Consider the following 6789-nt stretch of genomic DNA (forward strand, 5'->3'; position numbering starts at 1 on the left):
CAGGCCCCTGCCAGGATTGGTCCTCTGAATTAGGAAGAGCTTGTCTTCAGCTGACACCCACTGTTTATGAGACTTACCTCTGTTCCTGTGATGCTCCCTGACTGAGCTTGACATTGACCCCTGATTTTTATATCCCATCCACAATCAGAATTTTTCCATCCTGTTCACCACTTCTGTAGGGATCCAACACTGATTAAAGTGATCTGATCAACCACTAATTTGGTAGAATTTAACTGATAGCATTTTCATAAAGTTTCAATAAGAAAAATACTGTGGCCCAGCTGATTTGCCAGTACCCCTCAGATCACCTCATAGGTGGCTCCTGACTCTAGCTGTATCAGATTGACCAGCAGGAACACAATGCCAAAATGTCCAAGTGGTGACACTATGATGATGCAAAATCACGTGGACCTGTTGGTGTTAAAACCACTGATACGGTAGCACTGTGCTACATCTGAAAAGGTTTTCACATTTAATCTGCGTGGCGTGGTAAAGGCATGGTTATTTTCAACATAGACTTCTGATCATATCAACAGCCATTCTTCTTGTAACAAAACTACTTAACAGGCACATCAGGACCTAAGAGTAGTGGCTCCTGCCCACTTCTTCAACATATAAGCCCACTGCGCGTCCCTTTGTCAATTTCTGTGTTCCAGTCTCACAGCCTCCCTCAACTTCTCTAACACCATTTCCATCCTACCTCAGGGCTTTTGCACATGTCGGTCCCATTACCCCAAGTGCTCATATTCCTTTCAACTGATGAACTCCTACCAGTTTGCAAACCTCAGATCAGGTGTTTCTTCCTCAGGGAAGAAGGGGGCAGAGGCCACTATGTCCTCATAGTACTGTGTTTCTTTCCTTCAGAACGCTCATCTCAATTTGTAATTACAATGACATGTTCAATGTCCATCTACCTCATTACACAGTGAGGTCCATGAGATTAGGTGACCAGTCTTTTTTTCACACTCTTAGGTCTCTAACACCTCAAAGGCAGCATTTTTGACTGACCGGTTATAGAAAAACTGAGCCTTGAGGGTCCATGGTCCAAGTTCAGATTCCTGCTCCACCAGCTCCCTGCTTTACCTTGAGGAGGTTATGTCGCTCTATGCCTCAGTTTACGTATCTGTAAAAGATGGGATGATAGTATGCTAGATAATGAGATTCTAGTGAGAATTAAATGAGTTAATTCACTTAAAATAGTAAAAAAAAATGTGCCTCACGCATAGTGAACACTTAGTAAATGTTTGATATCATTATTATAAATAACCAAGCATAGAGTTTGCCCTCTCATAGGAACTCAGTAAGTATTTACTGAATTAATAGCACATCGCCCCCATTTTATAGATGTAGAAATTAAGATTCAGAGTAGAGTAAGTATGATGACCAAGGACACAAATATCTGGCAGAACCAGCACACACACTCATCATTTGACCCCAATTCCCATTTTGTCTGTGATGTTGCCCTTAAATATTTAGAGGGCTATTATGTAAAAGACTGAAGACCTGTTCTTTGTCTCTGAACACTGATGAAGAAGGAAAGGCTTGCATTCTGAGGAGTGTTCAAGTGACATGCCCAAAAGATGGCTACCTTTCAAGAGTGCCGATGTCCAGTGGGACATGACAATGGAGTGGAGACCTTCACCGTGAGGCAGATGTGCTTCTCTCTGGAGAGAGTACTGCTGGCTTGTGGGGCATGGGTTTTTGAAGGCCTCTGCAGTTCCTTGGTGTTGGAAGCAGAATCTGGGGTGAGAGGCTGTCTGGGGAGGACCCTGGGCCTTTTATTTCACCGGTTGATTTCTTCCTCTAAGCCAGAGAAGCAGGTGTTGAGGAGGTTCCATGCGGTTTCCATGTTGGAGGCCTTGCTGGTGTCCTTGTGGTTGGCAGCAGCCTGCTTGAAAAGGTTTGCTGAGTATACATCAGAGAGGTGGATTGGCAGGTGGCAGGAACAGTGTCTGATGCTACTGCAGGAAGGTTGGATAGAAAGCAGATCTAGGGTGAAGAGCGGCCAAGGTGGGGCAGTTTGCAAGAACAGACCGCAGCACAGTTTTCTCTGCAGGACTCCTTTGGGTCAGCTCTGGCCCTGCAGAGTCTGTCAAGGTGTGCTCTGCCTGCCTGTGCTTCCTGAGGAAGGGGAGTTTCTGAAACCCCAGCAGACCAGCACAAGAGCCAATTTAGTGCTGAGAAAACGAAATAACACTCGCAGGTCCTGTTATCCTTCAGCCGGGAAGGTGGCCTGCATAGGGGAAATCTGGAAATTAATGAGTTAGATTAATTGAGGATATCCTTGCAAATTAATGCAGTTCTCCCAAAAAACCATATGCTTGCCTCCCTCGAACCCAGATGGTGATCATAAATATAATCATGACACACTCAAGTCTGAGTTTAAATTGGATAACAAATGGGAATTACCTTTTAAGTGACCCAGAGCATGACTTCAGCTCCTCATTATCTAGCAGGAAGCCAGACTCTATCTCTTTTATGAACACTTTTCCTAAACTGGATACTTCCTATGAAGAATTTTACCACATCCTGACATGAAGATCACTGTGGAAATAAGTTTTTAACCAATGTTTTGCTGAAACCCACCTTCCCCAGTAAGCGCAAGCTCATGTCAGTGATAAGACCAGCTGTCTTGGGCAGATCTGGGTTGGGTCTTCTGAAGGTTTTTCCTGAAGCTTCATTGAGCAAAGGCTTGCTGCAATCCACTCCACCTCTGACATCCATCCTCCCTCCCTAATACCAGATATAAATATAAATATTTACCCATTCCTTGATTCGCTACTTCCACAGCCATTTATCAAGACCCTCAAGTAGATGCTAAAAGAACCAAAACAGGTAGACTCAAAATCTGCTCCAAGATTTTTATAATCAGATTTCATGAATTCGTTAATTTACCCAACAAATATTGCACCCTTACTCAATCCCTGTCCTAGGCATTAGGAGCAAAACCCCTGCCTCATGGAGCTTATATTTTAGCAGAGGTGATGGACAACAACAACAGAATAGAAAAATATATAATATGTCAGATGGCGATATATGTTATGGAGATAAATAGGCGGGGAGATGGGAGAGGAGAGACAGAGGGGGGGAATTCAACTTTACAGGGTCTGAGAGGAAGGAGGAAGCCACACACATATCCAGGGAAGTTCACACCAGAGCGAGTGAGCTCGACTCGTGTCTGAAGAAGAGAAAGGAGGAAACAGTGGGAGGGGAGAGGGCTGGAGGGAAAAGAGGTAGGAGGGAGAGGGGCAGAGAATGAACCTCCAAAGGCCATGGGGATAATCCCACAGGGCCTGGCCATAAGAATAGGGCAGTGAACTCTGCCTGGGGTTGGGGTGGAAGCCCCGGAGGACTGACCAGGGGATGACATGATGGAACTAGATGTGTTACAGGTCATTCTGACTGCTGTACAGAGAGTGGGCTCCAACAGGGGTGTGAGGTAGAAGGAGGGGACAGTTAGAAGGTGATGGCAGTTCTGAGAAGAGATGATACTGTTTTAGACTAGCAAGGTAGTGGCAGATGTGGAGAAAAGTGGTCCAATTCTCAATTATTTTGATGTTAGAACCAAAAGTATTTGTTAATGGATTGGATGTAGAGCATGAGAGAAAGAAGAGACATGGAGCCAGGCTCAATGGCTCATGCCTGTAATCCCAACACTTTGGGAGACTGAGGAGGGAGGATCACTTGAAGCCAGGCGTTCGAGACCAGCCTGAGCAGTGTAGAGAGACCCTGACTCTACAAAAAAAAATTTTTTTTAATTAGCCAATGTGTTATTGCACGCCCATAGTTCCAGCTACACTGGTGGCTAAGGCAAAAGGATCACTTGAGCCTAGGAGTTCGAGGTTGCAGTGAGCTTATGATCACACCACTACACTCCAGCCTGGGTGACAGAGCAAGACACTATCTCTAAAAAAACGGGAAGAGCCGGACTTGGTGGCTCAGCCTGTAATCCCGCGCTTTGGGAGGCCGAGGTGAGTGAATTGCCTGACCCCGCGAGCTTGAGACATGCCTGGGAAACTTGGCGAGACCTCATCTCTACAATAAATCAAAAAAATTAGCCGGGAGTGGTAGCGCGCACCTGTAGTTCCAACTACTTGGAAGGCTGAGGCAGAAAGATCACCAGAGCCCAGCAGGTTGAGGCTGAGGTGGCCGGGAGCGTGCCAATGCACTCCAGTCTGGGCGACAGAGTGAGACTCCAACTCAAAAACAAAACAAAAACAGGAAGAGGCATGTCAGTCTTACCACATATTGTGAAAAGCACTGTACAGAATACCAAGGGAACACAAACCAGTAGCCTGAGTAGATGGAGGAAAGGCAGAAAGGGAAGCAAGCTGAAGCTCTTTGAGAGCACTAGCAGCGAGCCATGTGGTTTCAGTCAGGTAGAGAAGGACATAAGATCGGAGTTGTGGCCTGGATTGAATGGAGGAGCATTGAAGAACAGATTGAATAGCAGTAAAAAGTACAAAAAAGAGGTGGTGTTCATAGTATGGAATATTAAGATTTAGTATTTCAAAGGTGGAGCAATGGTTGGCTCTTGGTGGTTCAAAGTCTCTAGCCTGTCACTGAGGAAGTGCAGTCACCATGGAAATGAGATGGAGAAGATGAAACAGAAGACAGATTCTTCAAAGGATACAGAACAATGATTAGAAAATGAATAGGAGGTGATAAGGAAAAATGGGTGAATTTTGAAAGTGGAGGGATTTTTATATCTACAAAGAAAGAGAAGTAATTGTTTGCAGGGGGCTGTGAGAGGCTGGGAGCCCACTTTTCTCTGGGACATGGGAGAAGGATCCCCCTATACTGAAGACAGCTTCAACCAACACAGGGAGGAAGAGGGCAGAAAGAGTATGTGGCCAGGTCAAGGGTAAGGGGAGAGTGATTGGTAAGTAATAATGTGGGTCCCAGAGGGAGTAAGGATACCCTTGAGAGAATGAATAAGTGTAGAACAGTGATTCTCAAAGTGTTTCTAGGAGGTGTCAGTAGTACTCGGGAACTTGTTAGAAATACAAATTCTGGCTGGACTGGTGGTTTACACCTGTAATTTCAGTACTTTGGGAGACTGAGACAAGAGAATTGCTTAAGTCCAATGGTGATGGTGCATTCCTATAGTTCTAGCTGCTTGGAAGGCGAGGTTGGGAGTATTGCTTGAGCCCAGGAATTCAAGGCTGCAGTGAACTATGAACTTGCCACTGTACTCCAGCTTGGGTGACAGAACAAGACTCTATTTATAAATAAATAAATACATAAATAAATTGCAAATCCTCAGTCTCCATCTGAGACCTTCTGCCTCAGGAACTCAGGTGAGAACCAGCAGTCTGTGCTTAGGTGGCCCTCAGGTCATTCTGACACAGGCAAGTTTGAGAACCACTGGCATGAAGGAATCACAGAACAGTTTGAGGCCAGAGGATAAAGGGGAAAAGTCACTCAGGGATAGGGGGTGGGGGTGGGGAAGTGGGGGTGTTGGAAGGGACCCTACACTGTGGACAGTGCTAAGAAGGCCACAAGGCCAGTTGGGATTCCTTATCTTGAAGTTTTCATATAGGCAGCTCTTGAGAAATAACAAAAGTTATACATTAGGATCTCTGCTCAGGGGACATTTGTCATAGTGCCAAGGAAGCCATGTCAGTATCTCTTTCAGTCTCTCTCTGTCTCTCTCAATCGCTTCCTCTTTCAATCTCCCTCAACCTCTCTTTCCCTCAATCAATCTCTCTCTCGTTCTCTTTCCCTCAATGAATCTCTCATTCTCTCTTTCTCTCAACCTCTCTCTTAATATTTCTATTTGTCAATCTCTTTCTCAATTAGTCTTTTAGTCTCTTGCTCTCTCAATCTCTCTCTTTCTCTGTCTCTCTGTCAGTTCATCTCTCAAACTCTCTGTCTTTCTATCAATCTCTCTCTCTTTCTCTCAATCTCTCTCTCAATCTCTCCCTCAACCTCTCAATCTCTCTATCTTAATATCTCTCTCTCTCTTTCTTTCTCTCTCTCTCTCGACACTGGGGAAAGCATGATCTGGTAAAGAACTGGTAATAGTGAAAAATAATATCCACGATTGTCCTTCTCTCCCCCCACTCACTGGCTCCAGACTCCCTGGCCTGTCTGCTGCTTTTGGATCTGACTTCTGTGGCCAGGAGTCTTCGGCTGGGCATTTCCACTCCCTGCAGGCTCTTCCAGACACCCCCCACTTCCCTCTCCTCTGAATGTGGGTGTCCTCTTCAGTGAGGCCTATGGTGAACACCCTTTACAATCACAAGTCCCCATCAGCCCTTCAAAACCTCCTCTGCGGGGGTCCAGCCCCGCAAGGGTCGTGGGCTTTCCTGGAGGAGAGACGGATAGGCGAAGGACGAAAATATTATACCCGGACACCTACTTCCTGAACAGATGACAATTTAATGTTAGTTAACACAGAGCTTTTATACCATTCATAAAGGGGCAAGACAAAGAAAATTCCTTCACATACATATCTTCTAAAAGTTACCATCTTGTGGTCTTAGCAACAAACAAACCAAGATCCCTATAAACATTCAGACAACAAGTCTTATTCATAAAGTCAACAATGATACTTTCAGTCCAATGCCCCGAATTACAGTCCTTGAAGTGTCTCAAGAAAATTTCTAAGCATTCATTTCTTCATGTGTCAGGAGTTTTCCCATCTTAGGCTTTTATGTCCTTCAGAGCCTTGTGATCGCCTCCCTTGTCCAGATGTCCTTGTTACTTTTCTCTTATCTTGCAGTGCTTGTTTCTAAAGAGAACTCAAAAGAAGTTTTTAGTAATGTTTCCCAGGCCCCTCAAGGT

The 6789-nt window shown here is 45.1% G+C and overlaps 1 protein-coding gene across 2 annotated transcripts in view; it reads left to right on the forward strand.

Annotated features, from left to right (window-relative positions):
• ASTN1 (astrotactin 1) overlaps positions 1-6789 on the forward strand; it is a 318270-nt gene that overhangs the window by 298926 nt on the left and 12555 nt on the right. The window lies entirely within an intron of this gene.

The sequence above is a fragment of the Carlito syrichta genome, unplaced genomic scaffold (assembly GCF_000164805.1).
Source record: "Carlito syrichta isolate Samal-C Ts95f unplaced genomic scaffold, Tarsius_syrichta-2.0.1 Scaffold277815, whole genome shotgun sequence".
Lineage (NCBI taxonomy): Eukaryota > Metazoa > Chordata > Mammalia > Primates > Tarsiidae > Carlito > Carlito syrichta.